The sequence below is a fragment of the Choloepus didactylus genome, chromosome 3, assembly GCF_015220235.1.
Source record: "Choloepus didactylus isolate mChoDid1 chromosome 3, mChoDid1.pri, whole genome shotgun sequence".
In the NCBI taxonomy this organism is placed as follows: Eukaryota; Metazoa; Chordata; class Mammalia; order Pilosa; family Megalonychidae; genus Choloepus; species Choloepus didactylus.
Genome location: NC_051309.1, coordinates 63569897 through 63596862, shown reverse-complemented (window position 1 = coordinate 63596862; position 26966 = coordinate 63569897). Strand labels below are relative to the sequence as shown.

The 26966-nt window shown below is 36.6% G+C and overlaps 1 pseudogene; it reads left to right on the top strand.

Annotated features, from left to right (window-relative positions):
* The first annotated feature begins 8620 nt into the window (after positions 1–8620).
* Positions 8621–9318, top strand: LOC119530273 (annotated as a pseudogene).
* Positions 9319–26966: the final 17648 nt, after the last annotated feature.

Below are 26966 nucleotides of genomic sequence, written 5' to 3'. Positions count from 1 at the left end.
CACTATGCATTGATTATATTTATCATTATTGTAGAGCATAAGAAACAGACATACTGTCAAAATGTTCTCTAGAGTAGAGAAAATTGAGGGTCCACTGTATTTCTAGAAAAGTGAGTGGACATTGTATGGCCTCAAAAATGAGGTAGATTTATGGTGTGATGTTTACAAATTAGAGGAAAAACTTATAGAAAAATCACTCGATTTATCAACACTAATATAGAAAGTGAATGGTGCACTCAAGACGGCATGCCCAAAGCAGGTCATCCCAAAATCTTTAGGGTGCAGTGAACTCCTATGGACTGTCACATAGCTTGCGAATCTGATTCACTCCTGTAAATGAAGAACTAACGCAATTAAAGGGTCTAAAACAGCTGTTACCTACTCAATATATACTCTACTTGATAAATGTATATTATAAACTTTTTTAAGTCCTAGAACTACAGGTTCCATCTATTGAGAGACACATTCAAAGACATATGTAGATTTCTAAGTGTTATAAAATTTCTAATATTTAAATCCTGGATTACTTCTCATTTTCTCTTTTCTCTTCTTCCCAAATTTCTAATACCCTCTATATCTTTAGAGTCTATCTTTCTCTAAAAATACCTGAAAGAAATACCTGAATAATCAATAAGTAAATAAATAATAATAACCCCCTCTTTCAGTGTCTCACAATTAATGCAGGTTTTTCTCCTCTTCCATTTTTCCAGTCTCTAATTACTTTTATTATGTAGGTCATTTCAGGATCTCTTAAAGAGTCTTTCCCTATTCCATATACGTTTTTGTTCCTTTCTCTGCCTGTTCTGTGATTCTGTATGATGGAATTCTGAGAAATGTATGCTTTCTTAAAAGGGTGGGTGAGGGGGAAAACTGAATAGGGAAGAGTGCATCTTTATTTAATGAAGTGAAGAAGACTTTATATGTTAAAATGTTCACCCTTTTACACACCCTGGTCAACTTTCATGGATGCCTTCAAAAGCAAATCCAATAATTAAATGGGACTTTCAGATATTTTTATTGACAATCTACCACACACCGACTCCCTTTCTTTTCATTCTTTGACTGGGAGTAGGGGAGGAGGAGGGCTTGGCGAGTGTGGTATAATTTATCTTGAAAAGCTTCAGAACATTGCCCAGCAGAGCCTTATTGGTTCATCACAATCATTTTTTTCCTAACTTTTGACTGGGGAATGGGGGGGTTAACATTTATTTCCTTCACTTTCTAGGTATCTGTACATGATATTTTGAGAAAGGAATTTTTGTTTGTTTGCTTTATAACAATATTATTTATTGTTTACCACGGAAAGATGTTTCTCTTTGACAAATCAAAGCAAACGTGTAACCAGTTCTTCCCCAGCCAGGTTCTGCATAGAAATCCAGGTGAGCACCATGGTGCTTGTTTGGTCCTAATGCATAACCAGTCCATGGAGTCCACTGATCAAGACTGGAGAACCTGTTTATTCCAGCCCTCTGGGATACTGCTTGTGGGGACAATCTCTAAAGGACAGAGACAAATTTACATCCTTTCTGGTTTATCATTCATCCCAGTATTTCAGTATGAATATCTTTAGTTGATCCCATTTTTTCTGATAGCTTCTAATTCTTCCTCACTTGTTTCGACAACAGTGAATATCTCGGAAGTTTTTTAAAAGAGCCATGAAGTCCAATAGGGCTAATGAATTCTTTACTCTAAATCACTTCATTTTAACTTACTTCTGAGCCTCCCTGACTTGCTATATTTGTCCTTTGTGGAACTGTCCACTAGAGTTAATCCATCCTATCCATAAGACAAATTACATTCTCCTGGTTTTATGATAAATGCATAAGATAATGTACATTTATCTTATACTCTGTTATGCATTTGTTCTAATGCAAAGGTAAGCAAACCTTTATTGTAAAAGGCCAGATGTAAATATTTTAGGCTTGGCAGGTCATGTATGGTTTCTGTCCCAACTACTCAATTCTGCCTTTGTAGGAGAAAAATAACCATAAGCAATAAGGAAATGAAAGAGTGACTCTGTCACAACAAAATTTTAATTATAGTTTCTGAAATTTGAATTTCTTATAATTTTCACATATCAACAAATATTCTTAATTTTATATTTTCCCCAAACATTTTACATTTTAAAACCATTTTCAGAGCAGTAAAAAATCAACAAACAAACGTGTTATGGGCTTGAATTGGTCCATAGGCCATAGCATGCACAACCCCCTAGTGCAGTGAATTATTCCCTTTACAGAAATACTAATCTTTATAGCTTTGAAGTCCTATTGCAAGGCTTGAAGACGCTAATAAAAATGGTGACTTTTCTCTGCCTCTAATCCTTTACATTTCTATTCAATGTTTGTTGTATATTCTAATTATGGTTCAGCATCTTATTCACTTTTAAAAATAGTATTTCTTGCCAATTTTACAAGTTCTTTAGCAAATATCATGCACAGAAAATTTGAAATTTGGTTTACTTCTAAATATCCTATTAGCAACTAATACCCAAGGATGTGGTCTTGACCACAGAGAGCTGGGCAAAATCTGCTCGTTTATCCATTAAGGTGAACCTGGAGCTTCCCTCACTTCTAATAAGGAGTCCAATTTCTTAAGAAATTGTGTGTGTGTGTATGTGTGTGTGTATGTGTGTGTGAATCAATGGGTGGGTGGAGCCTATTTTCTATGTCAACACTTCTTAAGAAAATATTTTGATTTCTTCAATGTGGTAGCCCCATGTAGGACCGTTTGCTTGATTTTATGACTGATTTACTTCTAAATAGATATTTTTCTCAATTTTTTACCCCTGACTTGATTTTATTGTCATCTCCAACTCTTTGACTTTCTAATATTATTCAGAGAAACTTGGTTGAACTTTGTTCTTTTGTATCATCATTCTAAATCCCTAGCAGTTCTGATTTGTCTCCTACGATTATTCCAAAATCTTAGGTGAGCCTTCCAAGTATATCTCTTGTGATTCCTGGACCCATGTGTACAGAGAATTCCAGTGTTAGAATGATAAAGCTCCTTATGGTAAAAACTCAATATATAGTCATAATCCCTGTTTCCTTCTCTCTTTTCACCAGTTATCTCTTACTCTGGCTTTCAGTTATTTTCACACCCAACTATCAATAAGAAAATATTCCTCTCACTCTCTTCATGCTACTCCAGCCCATGTAGCTTCTCTTTTCATCCTCTTTTTACTTTCTAAGCTTTATTATATGTACCTACTCAGCCTCAGTGGAAAGTCCTTTCTTTCCTCCCACTTCTTTTACTCCATCTTTCTCTGCACAATATCAGAGTCTGTTTCACAAAAGAACTGGATTGCACAAGGTGAAATGTTTAGTGGGGAGAAGCTGAATGAGCAAAGAGCATTATTTGTGATGGATGAGCTTCAGTGTAGGTAAGGAGCTAGTAGTAATTGCATATTATTAATCTTAGACCTCATTACAATATGAAGAATGAGAAGACAGAAAAAACCAGTAGCTTTTTTTCCAGTAACAAGAACAATAATAAAAACAGGTATCAGAAATGTCTGTTCTGTTCTTCAATTATATTTTCCTCTGAATGACTTTCTTTGAATTTAGGAAACATTTTGAGGAACTCTTACATCTCATTTCAGAAGGAGATACGGGTGTTCAGGTAAATAAGTAGTTATCAAAATACAAACATTAGGATGATTACTTTATTTACCACATTATTTTTGCCTGTTTAGAGAAGCATCATGGAAATAAACTCTAAAAAGGACTTAAAATTTCTGTGATTACTTTTTAAAATGGAAGAAGTTTGATTCATAAGAAGTAGAATAAATCTAATGTTAATATTCATTGAATACTAAATGAAATAGAAATTTGTATATCTGATGGACCTGGAAGGACTCTGAGAAATTTTCTAAATTGCCAACCCAGAACTCAAAATACTTAGCTCACACCCAGTTTCTCCTCAAGCCTAATAAAAACACCTGCATCAACTTTATAGTTTCAAATTTTAAAGGTCTGTGTATATCAAGTAACTTGCTTATGAAAAATGCACCAGTATCACTGGCATTTCATTCCTTAATATTAGTACTTTAATCTGGTATTTTAGTCCTGATGACTAGCATTTCAATATAGAAAATTTTTATGGGGCTGCAAATATTTCCTTGTGTTGTTTATTATAGGTCCTAGCTCGTATTTAACATCCTTCCTGCAAATGTCTCATGGGAAAATGACACTCACTATTCATACAGTGTTTTCCTGCCCATCTTACCCTGAGGCTACTTCACCATCTTGAGCCACAAGTCCTTTTTCACATAGCAATCAATCCATTCTCAACCAGTAGCACTTCTTTTGTTCCCTGGAATGAATTGCCAGTTTTTCTAGTGCTCCTCTTCTTACATCTCAGCAAGCTGGGACATATGGTTATTTTCTACATTTTCTCTGCCTTTTCTAGGCAAACATTTTTTTAAACGAGGCAAGTTGTATGGTGAAGTCAGAGAGAGCTTCCTTAGTGACTGCAAAACAAGCACTTCTTATTGAGTATTGCTTCCCATATATTATTTCCTAAACTTTTCACTATGATTTTACTAGGTGGATTCTATTTTATCCCTATTTTAAAATCAAGAAAATAATGCTTAAAGAGGTGATATGTCTGATCAAATGTAATATAATAAGAAGTGAAGGAGACTGAAAAACTTCCCTGTCATTTTAATTTTGCTCCATATCACATGCTGAACTCATGTATTAGTTTAATTCATGAACTTGGCCTAGTTCCTTACCTTTCTAATTTCCAGTTACTGATTTGTTAAGCAAATATAATGATATCCTTCCTTTCTGCTTCACACGGGATCAAATCAACTCCAAAGTGAGATGAGATTCTAATATATAAACATACATTGAATGTAAAATATTTGTACCTGTGGTCATTTAAAAATCTCTGCCTCATTCTCTGAGGCAATTCTATTTTTGCTTTTTTGTTCACAGAATGTTATTTCTTTTCTGTCTTAAAGGTTTCTCACACATATCAAGGAAAAGAAAACTTAATGTTTGAATTTAAAATCATCTTAGCAAAGTTTCTAAAGCCCTTAAGAGTACCTAGAAAGCTCCCTTGGAATCCTTATGTAGCCTCCCTATTCCCTCTAAATTAAAAATGATTTTACACCAGACACCAGACAGAAGTGCTTTTATTGGAAAAATTTGAAATAAACAAATTGTTTTACTGAATGATTGCTGCAGTCTTCAACTCTGCTTGGAAATAGAGATATAATTATCCAGGATTCTATATTCTCAACACATTTGCCATATAATAAAAAGAAATACACACATAATTACAAAACCAGTGAAATAAATCGTAAAATTGAGATTTAGGAGCTATGTTCTGTCAAGCAAAGAAATTCACTCAAGTGTGTGGCCTGGAATTGTGTGTGTGTGTGTGTGTGGGGGGGGGTGGTAAGCATATATGTATTGGAAGGAAGAATAAAGAATATTTCTATAAAGAGGTGACTTATGTTCAAAACTTTAAAAAAATTAGATGAATGAATCAGTGATTGAATATCCTATTCTGATTAAAATAAAATTCTGCTGTGATTGGTAGAAAATGAACATGGGATTTTAGGTAATTGAAACGTGAAACAACAAATAAAATCCAGGGGTCCAAAAGCCTTAAGGGAAACTATCAGATGACGACTTACTTGTACTTACACAGTTATTTGAACTGCAAAAGAAAGTCTTGAAAGTTCATGGTCTTGGGTATTTTGCTATTGAGTTTAAGCCTGGCCAATTCCCCAGGTCTAAGCTCTCTCTGTTGGCTCTTCTGGCTCAGGGCCTGCTCTAGGGATGCGGATACACACTGGACAGATGGTTACATCAACCCCCAGTTGTTTATACCTCCTTTTCAGAATTGACAAATGGTCAGTTTCACCTTGAAGTTTCTGAATGTAGGAATTACCCTGGACAAATAAGTTGAGTCTGTGCTTGATCACTCACTCACTCGTCCACTTATTCATTATTCTTTCACTTCAAATGGAGGAAGCCCTTTTACAGAAGAACAACAGTACTTCATACTTAGTTGTATTTCATGTCAGTACACACCTTCATAGTGAGAGTTCATTTTCATGCCAGAAAGAGGCTGCTTTTTAGAGTCCTAATGGAAGTCTGTGGTATATACAACTCTGTTTTTCTCATCTGCTGCTTTTTTTTTTTTTTAAAGTCCATTACTATTATAGGCTTTTATGTGGCCTCCCCCCAAATGTAGGTGAGAGCATGTGATCTAGTTCTAGCCAGTCAGAGTATATCATTTCCCCAATACTGACTGGGTCTAGAAAAGACAAGTACATTCTTATTTGCTGTGCCAAAGTCTGTCTAGAGCACCTATTTTTGAGCATTTGATGAAAAGGATCTTTTCCTCTTTGGGCACCTAATAGGTAAATATGTAAGCCTATAGCTGTTAGGAATGTTATTTCTGTTACATGAAGAGTGTCTGCCTGAGAATACAGCCAACAGAAGGGGAAAATAGAGACAAGAGGTAAAGAGGCAGAGAGGTAGAGAGGTAAAAGGCAGGGGAGGGAGGGAGGAAGATGTGGGGGGGGGGGAAGAGATGAGAGAGGGAGAAGGGAGGGGGAGAGAAAAAGTATCCAAGTATATTCAGCTCTCATTCCTGTACCTATTCCCATTTTGCTTATTTAGCTTAAGCTGGATTTTCTCCACTAGCAAAATTCTTGACAAATACAACACCTAAAAGCTGCTTTGATGATGAAAGTAAGAAAAGTAGTGGACCTCTTTTTCTTTTCCTGGCAATCACAACATGGTGACATTCTTCTGGTATTTAGAACCTGAGAAAAGTTAATAAAAATTAAGATATTTTTAGTTTTGTTCTCTCTGGCTGCTCTTTGGTTCAAGTCAATTTCAAAATATCTTGGGAAAGAAACATAATGGATTTAAATCAGAGCATGTGTTATATTTGGCATCTAATTTTTTTTAAAGCTTTTCCAATGTTTTTAAAAATTTCTGATCAGCCATTATGATTAGTATTGGAATTAGCAGTTAATAAGTGAAACAGTAAAATATGGGAAAGAACAGCTGTGTGTAATAACAAAAAACATTATGCAAATATTGAATTAAATAACATTTCAGAAAATTCCTTAGGATGACTATGAAAGTTAGGAAAAGGCTGAAACTCAAGGAGTAGATTTATATATTGCTTTAGATTTGCATGAGCTATACACAATTGTGTTTTAGTGGTAGAATGATGGACCTAAGAAACAGGAGAAAGAAAATGGAATTCAACCAAGACCTAGGAAACAAGTAAAGAAGTAGAGGCTTAAAATCAGTATTATGAAGATCAAAGTTGCCACACAGCTCTCTGGTATTACAGACATACTGAAGTCAATGAATTAGGTAGTAGAGGTGTTGGATCATGCAAAAGTGAAGGTTAAGATGAGGCCTGGGTTATGCAAGCAGCTACAAAAAAAAAAAAGATCCTGATTTATAGTGTTAGGGAAAATTACAGTTTAAGAATGCAATCATGGAAGATTGTGGGGAGTTGAAGGTATATGAATCTCCAAGATTCAGTCCTTCCACCAGAACAACTATGAAACTGGTGAGAACTGTTTGAAAGAAATATTTCAAAACTCCAGAGACCAGTAGAAACTGTACAGCATCCAGGAAAGAGTGGGAGGAAGAGGCTGGTAAATGATGATAAAGACCAGTAAGTTGCTCTCTTTAACTGATGATTACTGGTGCCCATCCCACACTCTTGTGGCAGGCTACCATGGAGTCCAGTCCCTGGTTAACTCACTGGCAACAGAAAGGGACATAAAAATCCTCTTCCCCAAGAACAAGGGTGGGTACTATCAGTCCCTGATCACAGCTTTTGATTAGCGACTTTCAGATAGCTGGAGGCCCAGCTCTGAGGGCAGCCATTGTTCCAATCATCCCTAGACACAGGTGGTGGTAGAGAAGACTTAAAGACAAATCACTTCCTCAGGGCTGTGGGGGACAGGGTCCAGGGCTGCCTTTGCCGGGCAGGTCAAGAGAGCCCAGCTTTGGGGAGCTATGGAAGAAACTCCTGGCCCCCTTCATGGGTCCCAGGTTCCATTTCAGCTGGGAAAGACTGACTTGGAAAATCTTCTCCAGTGTGCCCCTGCTCCCAGAATTTGCCTCTAAGTGAAAGCAACTTGATATAACTAAAGGAGTATAAGAAATTATAGAGGTGGACAGTCTGGGGCAAAGGCTTACCTACTTTAAACACCAAGGAGAGGGAGGTCTGTCTTCTGGGTATTAGAGGGGGCATTCAAAAGCCTGTAAGCAGGGGTACTCCAAAAAATTAACAAGTGCAAGCCTAGGATAAGACAGGCAAAAAAAAAAAAAAAACGCAGGGAGGATGCTGCACACTGCATTCGTCTTGAACAGAAGCTCAAGAAAATCTCTATCTTGACACCAGCTGGTTACAAAATCATGAAACAGCCATCTCATGGAATAAATCCCAGAGTTAACATTTTAAAATATTAAAATGTGCAGTGTGAAAAAAAAAAAAAAAAAAAAAGACAGGAAAAACAAAGAAACAGGAAATGTTGACCCATTCAAAGGAAGAGGAAAAAAATCTGGAAAACACCAGTAAAGAAGAACAGAATGTGGACATACCAAACAAAGACTTTAAAAAAATGATCTTACTTGGGGAGCAGGCGCTCGGTGCCAGGTGCAGCCTTCCCAAAGCAGCTCGCCAGCTCTGTCTCGGGTATCGGCCCGTGGGCAAGGTGGCCAAGCAGGAACCCGCCGTGGCCCAGGAGCCTGCGGGCGCCCAGCCCTGAAGTTACCGGATCCGCGGCTACGGACCCGCCAAGTGGGTCAACACCTCGGTGGAATCTCTGGACTGGAACTCAGCCATGCAGGCTGGCTTTCCGAAACTGAGCGGCTACATCGAAGACAAAAACGAGCAAGAGATGAAAATGCAGATGACAACCCCAGTGACGAGCTTCGCGGAACCGGGCTTGGGCGCTTTTAGCCAGTGCACGGTCACTATTCCCTTGTATCTCCCCGCGGAGCAGCACCTCGATCCGCCCCAGCCTTCAGAGCCTGGCGTCTTCATTGAAGACAGAGCCGAGATGACCGATGGTCATATTTGTCAAGTCTTTCGCTGGATTCTTTAGTACCCAGAAGAATCAAGAACAAGTCTTAACGTTAGCAAGCATTTTTGAGGGAAGAAGGCAAAGTTTTCGATGAAAAGGTTTACTACACTGCCGGCTACAACAGTCCTTTCAAACTGCTTAGCAGAAATAATGAAGTGTGGCTGATACAGAAAAATGAAACCTCCAAAGAAAACAGTCAGAGTTCCATTGCCAGGGGCAAAGCTTGTGTTTAGTAGACACCAACACGACCTATAAATAAGTGTGTGTCTGGCATCTTCCAATGGCGAGCAATCCTATGACTTGAGCTTCTTTCCAATGTGTCTTTTTAATGCTTGAAGCGTTATCTGACTACACAGATCAGAAAATGGGAGGCAGTATTCTATGGCCATGTAGATTGGTAATAATTATAGTGATCTGTCTTTCTTTGCGGGTCTACAGAAATGAGATGCTGCTTCCCTTCATTTCCTTCATCACATTGGGTTGCCTTTTGGTTTGTGGCATTTGGCTGTTATTCCCTCCATATATTATTAATAAAAATCTTAAAGATGAAAAAAATGATCTTAAAAATTCTCAGAGATGAAGGAAAATACACAGAAAAGACCGAAAGATATCAGGAAAACAAGAATAAACAGTATGAGAATCTCTGTAAAGAAACAGAAATTTAAAAAAGGAAACAAGCAGAAATACTGAAGACGAAGACCAAAATAACTGAAATGAAAAATTCTCATGAGGATTCCAACAGCAATTGGAGCTGGCAAAAGTCTGGATCAGTGACCGTTAAGACAAGACAATTGAAATGAGTCAGGCTGAGGAGCAGAAACAAAAAAGAATTATAAAAAGTGAAAATTGCCTGATAGCCTCTGAGTCACCTTTAAATGTAAGAACATAAGCATTATGGGGGTCCCAGAAGGAGGAGAAAGAAAAGAAAGTGACAGAAAGACTATTCAAAGAAACAATAAGAAATTCCCCAATTGAGCAAGACATGACTATGCACATCCAAGAAGCACAGAGAACACCAAATAAGATATATATGAAGATAAATAAACCCCATCATATATTCGATTACATTATCAGATGCAAAGTACAAGGAGAGATTTCTGGAAGCTGAAAGAGAAAAGCAAATTGTTATGTACAAAGGAGTCCCAATTAGTTGAGTTCAGATTTTTCATCAGAATCCATGGAGGCAAGAAGGCAGTAAGTTGAAATACTTAAAAGTGCTAAAAAGAACAATGACCAACCAAGAATTTTGTATCCAAGAATTTTGTATCTGGCGAGACTTTCTTTCAAAAATGAGGGAGAGATTAAGATACTCCCAGATAAACAAAAACTGAGGGAGTTCATTACCACTAGACCTGCCCTGCAAGCATTGCTAAAGGGAGTTCTTCAGGTTGAAAAGAAAGGACACTAGATAGGGGTTTAAGGAGGCATAAAAAAATAAAGGTATCTGGTAAAGGTAGCCATTATGGTAATTATAAATGCCAGCATTATTGTATTGTATTCTTTGATATGTAATTCTACTTCTTACTTTCTATGGGTGCTAAAATGCAAAGACATAAAAAGTAATGATAAATCTATATTTTGGGACATGAAATGTTCAAAGATATAAATGGTGACAAATACAAAAAAAGGTGGGGACATGAAAGGTATAGGGAAATTGGCAAACTACTAATGGCTTAAAAATCGACTGGCAAAATTTCTGAAAATTAATAATTAGCACTTGTGAGCACCCAGAAGATGGCTCAGGATACCACAGAAAATGCCTACCTACAAATATTTAAAGGAACTGATGTCCTGAGCCTTACTTTTTAAGGGATGGAGGAAAGTAGCATCCGTTAAATTTGGACAAGAAACATGCATGGGCAATCAAAAATTTCAAAGGAATTAAACCTTAAGGGGCCACTCTTGATCAATAGGGGGTGGGGAGCAATTGCCAAATGACTCTTCATATATTTCCTGGTGGACAATTCTGAGACATATTTTATAACTTTCCTCAGCAGGTTTAGCAAGACTGAGCAACAGTGGCTTTACTGTGGTGTTCAATTCAATAACTTCCTTGTTTACTGGCCCTATCTTTCATATCTGCTTCCTGGAATCACATTCTCAAATAAATTATTTTCATGAAATCCTTTGGCTTAGACATAGTACAATCTCTGAGTTACAAAATATTTATATTTTATATTCTTGTTTATTTGGTGACTTTTTGGCTTATATTCCATTGTTTTTAATAAGATTTGAGCATGTACCTATATTATAAATTGTCAATGGGTTGTTGAAGAAAGGTAGACACCTTGAAATCAGTTGATGAATTTATATTGTAGACCTATAATATAAATTAATACATATAACGAGGCATTCACAATGAAGGGAAACACAGTACAAAAGAAAATACGTTCATGAGGCGACCACAGAATAGGCTGAAAGCGAACATAATTATGAAACAAAGAGATGATGAGAAACAAGCTTGAGCTCATTTGGGGATGGATAAAAACTCTAGGTCCAACTACTGCTTATTAGACCATAATGAACCTATTCCAAACAAGTTGAAGTGGATACACACTTGGTACTTAATAAGTTGAGAAATCAAACAAAGCTGCAATAGCGTTCTTTTAACCCTCTGTCAAATTAGAAAACCCAAGTAGGTCTTTGTTCTTGTAATAGTCTGTTTGCTTAAATATATAGAAAAATGGCAGGGGAATCATTTCGATGTTTGCAGGCAGTCAACCGCATTGAAGAATCACAAGAAAACAGGCTGAACTCTGCAGTCAAACTGCCAACTTCATTCTAATTAATAATCCCAAATTGTGTAGCTATTCATGGATTACTTACATTGGGGGATGTGAATGTTGAGATTGGGGCTTGAAATCAGAGGTTAAATAAAATAAAACCATTATGACTTCTGAATTTTTTAGTAAGCAATGTGGAGATAAAAGGAGATTGAACATCCTTTGAAATTCAGATTCTATGATATGAATAGTGCATGATCTCAAATATGCTTTTGTTTCATAATTATCTTATGGTCCTATCTTCACAATGGTATATTGCACACTAGCCTTTTATGGAAATACCCTCATTATGTGTCTAGCCTGAAATTTCTCTCCCTGCTTAGAGATGCAAGATAAGAGAATAAGGCACTTGGGCTACAAAAGATCACTATTTAGTTTTTAAAAAAATGTTTTATAAAAAAATGTTTATGTCTTCAGTATTAAAGGTAACAATTCAGTTTCTGTTCTCTGGGAACTTATATATCCCACCCCCACTATCTCTGCTTCACTTTCATGGGAGGACCTTGCTTCAAACATCATTTAATAACCTAAGTAATGGTTATCATAAAACAGGTAAGAATTTTAATTTGCATATAATAATAATTCCTTAAGTGCATAAGATTTGCCAGGTTTTATTTATCCTTTTGTTTTGACTATTGTCCAACCCTGTTCTTATGACTGTGCCTGGCCTATGTAAGAAATTAAGAAACGTATTTTTGTATACATTTTGAATAAGTAGCTGGGTCTTTAAATCAGCAAGAAAAATTATACAATAATGAGATAAGAACTTCAATATATGTTTTTTCTAGGTGAGGTGAGAAAATCAGTACTTAGTGGTATGAAGTAGCATGCTCAAGGTCACGGGCTATGTAATGTAAAACTTAGGATTTTCAGCAAAGTTTTATGATTCCCTTTCCTGTGATCTTTTTACCTTTCTACATCAGAGACAAGATACTAAGAAAAATTGACATAGAATTGGAAAATTTTAATGAGGAAAGTGTGACAGTGGAAAAAAGAAGGACTGAAGCAGTGAAGTCTTTGGAAAAATGTGATATCCAATATCCAAAAAGGAAATCTTTACCTTCTGTCTGCTATAGATTATTTTTGGGCCATTCAGTTGGTCCACAAGCCATACCCTCATCTTTCTTCTGCTGAGATGGGTGATGGGCTGTTATCTTTGTTCTTCATCATCCTAGGTCTTTGTCCACAGCTGACTGGACCAGTGAGACTCTCTCTCCTAGGAATTTGCAGTTGTAATTCAGGAATGGTTAGTAAGTCTCTCCAACCAGGTAAATGAAATGGTATAAACAGTAAACCATGGAGAGCCTTCTTCAACCATGTGGACTGGCAAACAGAGAGAGCAGGTCTGCAAGAAGAGAATGAAGCAGATGTGTGAGAAAAGCAGAGATGAGAAATGGAGAGAACAGCACAGACAGTTCTTGGAGGCTTCCTGGGTCCTGATCTAGAATTTTCCTAAGGCCAAGCTGTGGCCTTCTCTTGGGTTCTATTGGATCCCATTTTGTTCTTATCTTAGATAGCCTGAGTAGGCTTTCATTAGTTGCAAATTCTTTTGGTTTTAATTAAAAACAAATTTTAATTCAAACATGTTTGCAACTTAAGCTGTTTTGTAACATCTTGCATTTCTGCCCAAACATCATATTTAAATGAAACCTAACTTAATTGCCCCATTTAAAAGTCCAATCACACCTCCATTGTATCCACACTGATCTCCCTTACCTTGCTCTACTGCATTGCTAAATATGTTTCTTATTTGTTACGTTTCTCCCATCAGAGACTATTAATTTCATGAGGGCAGAGGGTTTTGCCTATGTGCCAGTTTGGATATATTATGTCCCTCCAAAAGACATGTTTTAATCCAATCTTGTGGGATATTTGGATTAGGTTGTTTCCATGGAGATGTGACTCACTCACCTATAGATGATAATTTTGATTAGATTATTTCTATGAAGGTACGGCCCCATCCATTCAGTGTGAGTCTTGATTAGTTTACTGGAGTACTTTAAAAAGAGCCACACAGGCCCAGATGCTTGCTGATGCTGATGCTTAGATACTGCCCTGGGATATGCTCAGTCAGGACCCCCAGGTGCTTAGAGAGAGACATCCTGGAAGAAAGAGCCAAGAATGCACAGGAGCTGAGAGAGAGCTGGAACACAACCTGGGATCAGCAGATGCCAGCCACATGGCCTCCCAGATAACAGAGGTTTTCTGGACACCCACAGCCTTTCTTCAGTGAAGATATACTTGTATTGGTGCCTTAATTTGGATGTTTTCATGGCCTTCAGACTGTAAATTTGTAACCAAATAAACTGCATTATAAAAGCCAATCCATTTCTGATATTTTGCATAACGGCAGCATTAGCAAACCCGAACAGCCTACTTCATTCATTGATGTTTTTCTCAGTGCTTTGAACAATGTTAAATACATACATACATACATAATAAGAATTTTTATTAATGAGTAATCTTCCAGCGTAGACACTAAGTAGCACATGAAGAGAGGATATCACTAATTCTGAGAAAACCAACTGAATTTATACAAACCTTAATTAATGCATATGTAAAAATGAAATGTCTGGACTCTCAAAATATAAACTATAGAGAAGCCTATAATTCTGTGACGGGTTTTATCTTTTTGTACTAGAAAGATTTTTTGCCTTTGTACTTTAAAGTCTTAAGATGAAGTTCAAGGGATCCAGAGGGGTTGCTTCCTCTATTTCTCTGTAAGGACTCTAGGGAATATTTGTGTTTCTCTTGATTTCTAGAAATCTACCAGTGAGTCTTCTACCTAGTGACTTTGAAATGAAATAACTATACTTATATTTAAATTTTCAACCTTATCTGCAAAAAGTGTTAGTAATCCAAAAGTCCTGTAAGCTTTGGTAGAGTTTTCATGAAGAAAACTTTTTGAGGCTATTTATGGAAAGCAATGACTCATAGAAAATATGGTTTCTGAAGTAACGTAACTACCTAGTCAGCCTCATTGGAGTTCCTTTCTTCTTTTTATTTTGTGAATTTGCTAGTTAGCAGACATTCCTTTCAACTTATCCAACCTCCATTTTGGAGGGAGTTACAATTTGCATTGCAAGGTTAGTTCAAATTTTATTATTCACTTTATCCTTGACCTCAGTGGTTAAAACTATTAACTAAAGTAATGCTAATTGTGGTGGTGTATTTTGATTTAGACACTTGTCCACCAAGAATTGGACTGAGACCAATTCATTTCATTCTGGCTACTGAACAGACATGAAGCTGTAATGATTTTTGGTCACTGTTCAAGAGTTTACATTAATATAAAGGGCACACAGGGTAAAACCCAATCATAAATACCATGCTGTGCATTTAGGTGGACATTTATGTACTAAACTGTGGCAAGTAATAGGGAAAATTATAAATATATTTTAATATTTTGCAAATGAAGATGAAATATCATGAATTTTGCTCTGATATATTTATCTCTTTCATCATATAAAATAAGACAGTGCATGTAAAATCTTTATAGAGACTTATGAAAGAAATAATTTGCATTGCTTCAACAAACATTTATTGATTGTCTAGTATTTCTAAGGTACCATAGGGGAAATACATAGGATCCTCAAATGAATAAAGCCTGATCTTGGCCCTCAGGAGGTTTATGGTATAGTTAAAAAGGAATGAGATAAGTAAATGGATAACAAATGGCTGGTTTAAGATAACAGATAACATTTATTGAGTGCTTACCATATGCTAGGCTCTTTCTAAGAGCTTTATGTGTTTTACATTAGTTGAGCCTCTTAACCATACTTTGAGATAAGTGTTATTTTATAGACAAGGAAACCAAGAGTTTAAGCAATTTTCCAAGGTCATAAAGTTAGTAAACAAACTTGTTGATATTTGAATCTGCAGTGTGACCTCTCTGCTATTTTGCCTTAAAAACAGGTTAAGGGTACATGCCTTAAAAACAAAGTAAAAAGTGAAACAAACAAAAGAAAAACTGTGAAGACTTATTCAATGGTTCACATATGGCAAAAACACATCTGTTTTGGGGGAACCCAGAAAGCTTGTTAGGAAGGCTGCATTTAGAATAGTGCTTGCCTCATTTAGATATGCAGAAAACTAGGGTGAGACATCATCTTCAGGGAGAGGGACTATGCCTCAGACTGGCTAGTTTATCACCAAATATTCTTGTGCACAGACCTAGACCACATTTTCTGTCCTCCCATGAACATGGGTATGACCATGTTACTGAGTTCTAGTCAGTGGGAATGTGATTAGAAATGATGTACAGTCTGCAGACTTCCAGCCTTGACCTACAAAACCTCCCAGTTATAATTCTTTATGCTGTTTTTCCTTTTACAGGGGATTAAAGATATCTTAGAAGCAAAGTGGTGAAGATGATAGAGTCAAAATATGAAAGAAGGTTGGGTCCCTGAATCACAGCTTGAAGACGAGCCACTCACAGATCAGGTAAAACCAATTTAGGCTTTTTTGAATGAGAAATAAATGTCTACTGAGGTAAACTACAGGAATTTCAACATTTTTGGAATATAATAGCCTATCTTCATTAATATAGGAAATATAAGAAACAGTGGCATGTAAGGAGAATAGATTAAATTTCCTTCTCTCCAGTGGATGGGAAGTGTAATGTTAGGTTCTAAAAGCAATATGTGAGGTTAAAATTGCACATGGCAAAAGCCTCCTTGAAATTCCCTTATGTAATTCAATATACACAACACAATACAATACAAAATATAATATACACAACTGACTACACACAAACCTATGGAAAATTATGTTGATTCTTCTCACTCTTGCACTGTTAATGCTTTTCTCTTGCGTCAATTAATTATTCAACCTCTTCCTTTAGGATATCGATGAAGCCATCACCACTTGTCTGGCCACTGGATCCATATGTTCCAATTCTTTTTAATAGAAAAGAAACATAATCTTTCTAAAGCTGTTGGCAAGGTGTGTTGCTGCCCTGCTTCAGGCATACTGACATAATGTGATTTCATAGAACTGAGAGGCAGTTTGTCCTCTTGGAGGAAGTACAGTCTTTGTCAGTAGAAGGACTAGGGTTTGAGTCCCATCTCTTGCATTGTTCTAGTTGTGTTGTGGACCTTGGGTAATTTACTTAAATTTACTGAACTTCAGTTTTCCAGTTGTAAATAAAAATACACATATGCTAGATTGTTCTGAAGAAATATATTCATGCGGCTAATATTTATTGAGTGCTTACTATGTTGCATTTTCCCAAACAATTACTCTATCATATGTTTATATTATTTTCCATGTTTCTGTGTTTTGTAAACATTATTGTTTTTGCTTTGTACATGTTACACATTCTGTTCAGTGTTTACAGAAGTCCCAGCTCAGGACTGGACAGCAGTTTGGTTTAATTTTATTTTTTTTTTCTTTTCTATTGTCTCTCATTTACAATTATACCTATTTTAAGCACATACTTAACTCCATCTATTCTGTCTCTTTTAAGATTAATTACTTGGAGAGAGGATATAAGATGGTGGCATAGAGAGGAGTGGAAGCCAAGTAGTCCCCTAGGGACAACTGAAAAAATGAGAAACAACTAGTAAATAAGATGGAATAACTGCAGGGGGACAAACGTGGCTATCCACTCATCATACACCAACCTGAATTGGGAGGAATGCCCGAGAACACAGCATAAAATCTGTAAGTAAAAACTGGATCTGGACCTCCAGAAGATGGCGGTTAGTAGAGACAGGGCAAAAAAAAAACAAAAAACAAAAAACACTGCTGTGAAAAATACTAGATAAAAGCCAGAAAGTCACCCAGAACACCAGTTCCAATGATGCACCACCTGGACAAGGTCTGCTAAATCCACAGGGACTGTGCACTTGGTGAAACTGGGAGTCTGCATTCTGAAACGGGTGAGTAAGCCTTCTGAATGTCCAGCAGCCATGCTGCACTGTGGGAAACTGTGAGTTGGCATTTGGAGGTGGACTAGTTCTTTTTTAAAAACCCAAAAGCGGCTACAGATATGGCAGTGAGAATCTCACAGGGAAGCGTGGAAGGAACGGTGTCTCCACAACCTGTGAGTACGCCTCAGTATCTGGTGTGGATGATAGCCTTTCATGTGCCTGCTGCTAATTGTCTTGGAGTGAGGCAGGCAGAGGTTAGCCAAAAGGGGGAAAAAACCACACCCCTTACAGTCATCTTCCCTGCAGGCTGGGAATGCTCCTGTCCAGCACTGTGCCACAGCCCAGAGCCCCACCAAAAAATCCAGTGTGATGGGAAGTGTTTCCAGCAATGTGTGCACACACTACAATCTCTGGTGTGGACAATAGCCTTTCACGAACCTGCAGCTAATTGTACCAGAGCTAGGAAGGCAGAGCAGTGTGAAAAAGGGGAAATTAACATGCCCCATTCACCCATCCTTTCAGCAGGCTGGGAATGCACCTACCCGGCCTGGTGGCCCAGAACATCCCTTGAGGGTTGGTGCACACTTGTGATGTAGCACAGCCTTCCCTCAGCAGAGGCCCTAGAAGGGCACAGCTTGGAAGAGGGACCCACTCAGAAATCCCAGGGACCATATGCCAATACCAAGGACCTGTGGGTCAGTGACAGAGACGATCTATGGTGAGACTGAACTGAAGGTATAGACTCTTGGAACAGCCTTAAACCTCTAGGAACACCTGGGAGATTTGATTGTTAAAGCCACCCTTGTTCCCTAACTGTTCAGACACACAGCCCACATTCAGGGCGGACAGCATCAACTACACACGCAAAACTGGTGCACCAATTGGACCCCACAATTGGTGGCTCACAGATGCCACCTGTTGGTTAGTTAGAGAAAGTGTACGCCACCAAGCTGTAGCTCTGACAAATTAGAGAGAAGTCTTTGAATTAACATACATGTCCTAAAAGAACCCTATCAAGTAAAGCAAATGCCAAGAGGCCAAAAAACAACAGAAAATTTTAAAGCATATGAAAAAATCAGACAATATGGATAACCCAAACCCAAACACCCAAATCAAAAGATCAGAGGAGATGCAGTACTTGGAGCAATTAATGAAAGAACTAAAGACAATGAGAACATGGCACAGGATATAAAAGACATGAAGAAGAGCATGGCACAGGATATAAAAGACATGAAGAAGAGCCTAGAAGAGCATAAAGAAGAAATTGCAAGAGTAAATAAAAAAATAGATGATCTTATGGAAATAAAAGAAACTCTCAACCAAATTAAAAATATTCTGTGTACTCATAGTACAAGACTAGAGGAAGAGAAACAATGAATCAGTAGCCTGGAGTGTGACAAAATGGAAAACAAAAGAACAAAAGAAACAGTGGGGAAAAAAATCAAAAAAATCAAAAATCAAAAAAATCAAAAAAATCAAAAAAATAAAAAAAATCAAAATCAGGGATATGATAGATAAAATAAAACATCCAAATATAAGACTCATTGATGTCCCAGAAGGGGAAGAGAAAGGTAAAGGTCTAGAAAGAGTATTCAAAGAAATTGTTGGAGAAATTTCCCAAACCTTCTTCACAACATAAATACACAAAGCATAAGTGTCCAGCAGACTCCAAGTAGAATAAATCCAAATAAACCCACTCTGAGACATATTCTGATCAGACTCTCAAATGATGAAGAAAAAGAGCAAGTTCTGAAAGCAGCAAGAGAAAAGCAATTCACCACGTACAAAGGAAAAAACATAAGACTAAGTAGTGACCACTCTGCAGCCACCATGGAGGCAAGAAGGCAGTGGCATGACATATTTAAAATTCTGAGAGAGAAAAATTGCCAACCAAGAATACTTTATCCAGCAAAGCTCTCCTTCAAATCTGAGGGAGAGCTTAAATTTTTCACAGACAAACAAATACTGAGAGATTTTGCTAATAAAAGACCTGCCCTACTTGAGATACTAAAAGAGCCCTACCAACAGAAAAACAAAGAAAGGAGAGAGAGATATGGAGAAAGGTTCTGTAATATTAGATGAAGATGCATTATTTAAGCCATATAGTGACCACTGAATATGTTTGGCTTTATTATCATCATAGTCATCATAAGACACAACCTTATATTAAATTATTTTTAATTCCATATTTCAGAGAAGAATAAACAGACATTGCAGAATGGTGACATTATGAAGGAGAAAACATACTTGGTATCACATCCTATTCCATGCTACCATTTCTTTCACTCTATTTCAAATGGATAACTCAGGTTTATGGTATGGTATTCTTTCTGAAACACTGGAAGTCAGAAGATGAAGATACTTGCCTCACTTTTCTGACTTGCTGATTGTAAATGCGGTCATCTCACTTAACTCATAAGATGGCTCTTAGTTTCCTAATTGATAAAACACAAATTAGACTAAAAATAATTAAAAACTATTAAATTTAAGTTTGAAAATATAGACTTCTTTTAAAAATCCAAAGGAATACTGATACTTTTTGAGACCATTGAAAAATGTGTATTCTCAATTATATTTTATTGGTTGGTGTAGATTAGATGCCATTGTCTGGAGATAGGCATGGGATATATAGAGCAAAGGCATATAGGGAGCAGTGTTGGTGAAAATGTCTATTTATATATGGAGAGACATCTGTTATGGCAGTCACTGAACCATTAAATTTAAGTGGCAATTATTAACTTCTATTTCATACACTGAAACAAAAGAACATTAATTGTGGACCCAAGATTTGCTGTTTATTGCATAGTTAATGGAAAATACTGAACCATTTTAGCCTCTGAGTTCAGATAGAGGGTTTGGCAAAAAAAATAAAATCCATTTACTCTCTGATCCCTAAGCTTGTATAGTTTACAGTGAGAATTCCTATAAACAAAACAAAATTATCTCAATGCATTTAGTACCTTGATTCAGATAAAAATAATTTGAATAGCAAGGGTTATGTGTAGGCATGTTTGTAAATATACAAAGGAGGAAGAAGGGGAAGTATTGATCTGTACTCAGATTTAGTCTGCAACCTATGTATGGTGAGAATTGTGCAACAATATCCTTATCTGTAAAATTTATAACATGGCCACTATTTTGTGATATCAAATAAGATGACTATAAATATCTGAAAATTAAATACTATTCTGAAACGTAAAAAAAAATAATAGAGGGGCATATAGGGAAAACTATACCTATTGCAAACTAATTACAGTTAGTAGTATTTTAACAATCTTTCATCAACAGTAACAAATGTGCTATGCCAATACTATGAGTCAACAATGGAGGGGGGGTAGTTAGGGGTATGGGAGGATTTGAGTTTCCTTTTCTTTGTATTTCTTTTCTGGGGTAATGAAAATATTCTAAAAATTGAAAAAAATTAATTGTGGTGATGGATGCGCAGCTGTGTGATGGTACCAGGGGCAATTGATTGTTTGATTGCTTGATTGTACACTTTGGATCTTTGGATAATTGTATGGTATGTAAACAATCTCAATAAATAAAAAATTTTTAAATTAAAAAAAGATTAATTACTTAATTAGAATGACCTTTTAACATGATCAGTGTAAATTATTAAATTTTTTACTTTGTTTTTGCAACAACCTTAGTAAATAGTTAAGGCAGGTGTTGTTACTTTTCCTTGACAGAAGAGGGTAAATGACTTGCTGGATGTTCCATATTACTTAGTAAGGTTAGAAGTAAACCAATTAACAATTACTGAGCACTTACAGTTTTTCAAGCTCTTTTCACATATTAAATCATTTCATGCTCATTGCAACCCTGTGAGATAAGTACTATTATTATCACCAAATCATACATGAGTAAATGGAGGCGCAAAAATGTTTGAGTAACTTGCCAAGATAACATAACTACTAAGTGGTTGAGCTGGTATTTGACCCAGATATCTGCATGTCTAGGTCACTCTACTGTGCTGACTTTCATTAGAGTATATACAGTGTTCAGTGCAGTGACAAGTATATAATATCAATAAACAAAAGACATTATTATTGAACTATTTAGGAATTTGAGAAGGTCAAAGCCAAATCATCTTGCTTTTATACAATAGTAGAAGAAGGTCTACTTAGGAAGGTATTGTATGTCATGTTTTTCATCTACATGCTTCAACACCAGATATTAGTATTGTATAATTTAAAAACTTGCTGTTAAAAAATGAACAAATGTATAACATAAAAATCTGAAATTCTAGGACTGCAACTAAAAATTTAAAAAGAGTAAAATAAAATCCCAGGTGGACATTTACTGAAAAAGTTGTCTTTTATTACATCATAGGATAGATTTCTGCTTTTGGAAGAAATATATGAAAGTGCAGGTGAAAATAAATGATATAAATCATTCAATTTAAAATTCTGGTGTGAAAATGTTTTGGCTTTATACTGAATGTTTATATTATGAGAATCTGTAACTGTTCAATAAATACCAGCCTTAGTGAGATTATTTTAGACAGCTTTATGCATTATCTGTTGGTAGTCTGGGAAGTTTTTTCTGTAGCACATAGCTACCCCTTTTAACTTAGGCTAAAATCTGGAATGTGTCAGAAATATACTGTCACTGGTTCCATATTTATTCTTTCTCAGTGCTTTCCATATAAAATACACTCAGTTTAAAAGTTAAAGTTTATTGTTTTCCAGCTAACACTGTAGTTTCAACTCAGGGTTTGAAAATGAGACTGTGTTCTTTCTACCTCTCATATAGTTATGAGAAACATGAATTCTGCAGCTGGAATTCAGCTGACAATTTTGGTTATGATCCAGTAGTCATGTTTTGTAAAAAGACAGCGATGGGTATGGTCACAGAAACAATTATGTTGATTATGAATGTGTCATTTTAAAAAAATGACCTTTGTAATTCCTTTGTGTGTGATTTACAATCCATTTATTCATGAGTAATGATTAAGTCTTTATGCAATTTATTTAGCCATGCATATAAAATAATTCTACATTTTATAAAATGTATCCAAATTAAATCTCCTTCTCTATTTATGCATACTCTAATTCTAGAATCTTGCACCAATTTTTATTACTTAAAGACCTTAATTTTCAAACGCTTATTATATAACCAGTGAGATGATTAATTGTAAATGAATGGGAATGTTTAAAGAGAGACTGGTAACATTTTGCTTTTATCAAATTCAATTAAAATATTTATGATGATCAAAACACTAGGGTTGGTAGTGACTCCCAAATATTCATATGGGTTGTGTCTATCGGTTGTAATCTGGTGGGTAGGAGAGGTTAAAGGACTTGTCCTGACACTGTTTTTTGCATAAAAATTATGCTTTGCACTTAAATTTTCAACTTATAGGGTTGGAATTGGGGGCACTGGAGAATTATGGAGGGGGCTAAATCTAAATCCCCAGCTACTCATGGACATCACTACTAATTGGGGGTATAAACATGATTGAAGCACCTTTTTTTCTGTTCTCTAACCTGATGATTGACATATATACACACAACTATAAGACCATGATATCATGATAAAAGTGCAAACTGAATGGTTAAATTAGCACAAAATGAGAAATTGGTTCTGACTGTAGATAACGGCAGGTATCACAAAACAGTTATATTTGAACTGAGTCTTAAAAGATAAGAAAGATTTCAAAGTGTAGAGGAAAGACAGAAAGATCCTTCATTGGCAATAACATGAACAGAAACACAGAGGCATGGAAGTGTATGGCTTTAAAATAGCGAATAATGTGTTAAAACAGACACAAATAACCCTCTTTTGGGGAGAAACTGCTTAATCCCCATACCAAACATTTAGTTCTAATGACGGTGGGGGCTACACTCATGGCCATACAGGCTAGTTTAGGGCATAAGCTCAGCTGTGATGGCTTTTGATGTGTCGTCTGGCTGGGCTGAACTACAGTCCCCAGAATCCACTTTCCAGTATGTTTCTGATTAAGGCCAGCAACAGTGGATATTCTCTCATGAAAGTTGGAAGACAGAACGTGGGAGCTAGGACTATTTTGTAGCAGAGACACATTTTCAGTCAAACGTTGATCTAGGTGTTGTAGAATGGGATTTTGCGAGTGTGACTAAAGTCTAGAGTAATTTGACTTTAACCAAAATGGATACTAATCTGAATGAATTTGAATTAATCAGTTAGAAGGCCCATAAAAGAGGGATTAGGCCTTCCTTGAGTTGACAGATTCTCCCCATGGACAAAAAGCTTCAGCTCCTGCCTGTGGGGGTTCCAGCCTGCTCATGATCTCCTCTGACTCCTGCCCTGTACTTGTACTTTATCAACCAGACCCCCAAATTTCATAAGATGATTCCTGATTCCTTGTAATAAATCCCTCTCTCTGTCTCTCCCCCTTCCTCCCCCACCTTTCCTCTCTCTCTCTCTCTCTCTCTCTCTATATATATATATATATATATATATGTATATATATATATATTTTTTTTCCCTAATCTTCCACAATTTTTTTTTAATCTTCCAAAAAATTTCATTCACATGTATTTTTCACAGAAGGCAATTCTTAGGAGGGGAGGATACAGTTTCTTGACACATAACATTTAAATGTTTTGTTAGTCATATTAATTTTTCTCACAAAAGTTTTTAAGTTATCTACAAGTTCTTAGAATGTCAAAGTAGAAGAGAAGAAAAAACTGACTAAAGTTTAAGGGGGTGGTGGAGGGAGCAGCAACTTGTCAATCATTCCTCAGAAAACATCATATTTGCAGACATCCTTTATCTCCAGTAAAATTTTTGTGCAACTCCTCTGCATCCTTGCTTATTTTTACCTGGATTAACATAGTAACTGATGAGGTGGCATTTTTTTCATCGATTGGTGGATTGGGGATGCAGACAATAAGTGCACTGTTTTCCCCTGTCTGGGTATATTGCATACTGGGTAAAATCAGAACATTCAGCAATTTGTTACTTAAGTTGGTAACTGCCTACACTAAAAGTTGTATCTTCTGATTGGCCAGCAGTTTTCAGTGCTGAGTACCTACACCTTTCTCTTTAAATTCATTGTCTTTCTTGTAGAATAGTTCATACTTTTTGGAGTGTAATCCTACTCATTCCACTTTACTGGTTGAACTCTGATACACTCAGGCAAAGACCCCCCCATGAAATCCAATTAATGAAAGAGAAGTCTTTTCTTTATGAGATGAAGTTGGGATAAGCTCAGGAGCAGTTGATAGCCATGGTTCCAATGTCATGGAAAAGTTGGCTGACAGAATGAAGCAGACAGAAGAAACAGAGGAGACAATCCATGGCATTCAGATCCCTGGTTCAGTCATCCATAAGGTCAATTTTACCACTGCCTTCCAATGTTTTGTTTATGTAAATTAATAAATTTCCATATCTGTGAAACACCTAGCTGGAAGATATCTGGCTGCCAGTTGGAAAAATGGATCAGGAGATCAGGAGATGTCAAAGCTGGAGAATTAGGTTTAAGACTGCACTTTGAAAGGATGGAAATAAAAATATGAGATTGCATGCTATTTCTTAAAGAAAATGTAGAGAGAGAATAGATGAGAACTGAATAATGTACAAATTAAGACCAAGCAAAAGCCAAGAAAGAGAGAGACTTAGAAAGAGCCATCAGAGGTGCAAGAGAATTCAGACAGCCATCTCATGGAAGATGAAAAAATAAGAATTTCAAGCAGGAAGAGGTATCAACAGTGTCTAAAGATTCAGCAATCACACATAGAATAAGAAGCCAGGAGACCATTGGATTAAGCAATTAGAAAGTCATTAGTGATCTGCTGAGTTGAGGTAAAATAGGACAGATTGATTGATAGATTGAAATAATTAAGGATGCAATTATCCATTCATCTTCTAGGAAGGAGTTATGTTAAAGGGAAGAATTGTGATGGGATGGTAGATTGAGAATGAACTGGACTAAGATTTTTTTTAAGGAAAGTATATTTAAATATGTTGTTAGGATGAGGGGAAGGGGCCTATAAAAATGCTAGTGCCTCTTGGGAATTGGGACTGGATCAGTCAGGCACTAATCATGGGGTTGGAGTTGGGGACAAGGTTCTTTAGTTTTAGGATAGACTGAGGGAAAGTCATAAAAATCAACAAGAGGCAATGAGACAGCAGTAGCAGATCGTACCAGGGATCTCTCAAACTACCCTCAGACTCAATTATTTGGCAGAACAACTCACAGGACTCAGAAAAAGCTTATATACTTATGAGTATGTTTTATTATAGTGAAAGGATACAGATTATCAACAAAGGGAAAGAGCACATAAGGTGAATGCAAGAGAAAGCAGGTGTCCCCTCCCAGTGGTACTCTGTGGGGATGTACTTAATTTTCCCAGCAATGATATGTGACAACACATGCCAAATGTTGCCAACTAGGGAAGTTCACCTGAGACGTGGTGTCTAGGGATTTTTTGAGGGGTCAGTCACTCATGCATATAGTACTTGCCTGACTAACCTCAACTAATCAGACTCCAGTCCTCCTACCAAACCCCCATCCCAGACAAAAATAGGCATTCACCATAAATGATATTGTGAAGATATACTTATCTGATCAAACTGATAAGAATGGCCCAAGGAATCAGGCACAAAGAAACAGGTATTGACCATAAATATAATGTGGCCCAAGATCTCAGACATACAAAACAATAAATTTCTTATAAGGACTTGACTCATGCAATTGTGGGGGTGGCAAGAATGAATTCTATAGGGGAAGCTGGTATTTGACTAACCTGGACACCTAATCCAGCTAAACTGACACATAAAATTAACCACCATACTATGCAAAGGGGTGTACATTGACCTAAGATCACAGCCTAGAATTTGTATCCCTGAATCCCCAAATGTCATTCAAACCAGGTTTTACTTTTGTCAACACTGAAAATGGATACTGTTTATATTGCCCCCAGTTTAATTTATGGAACCCAGCTAGACCCAGACCATTCTTTTGTAGAAAAATTTGTCCAGTTTTCTTTCTGCAGACACTGAGGTCTAAGAGACTTACTCTTCTGCTTATTGTCTTTACACAGGGTACAGCAATTTAGGGCATACTTAGCAACAACAGCCTGGTCTTACTTGATCCTCATAAAACTCCTGTGTCATAGATAGAGCCAGCTCAGGGAAGTGAAGTTACTTGTTCAAGGTCAAAAGTAAGTGGGAGAGATGGGCTTTTGAATCCAAGTCTTCTGCCATCAGTTCCATATGCTTTACTTTGTTGTTGTTGTT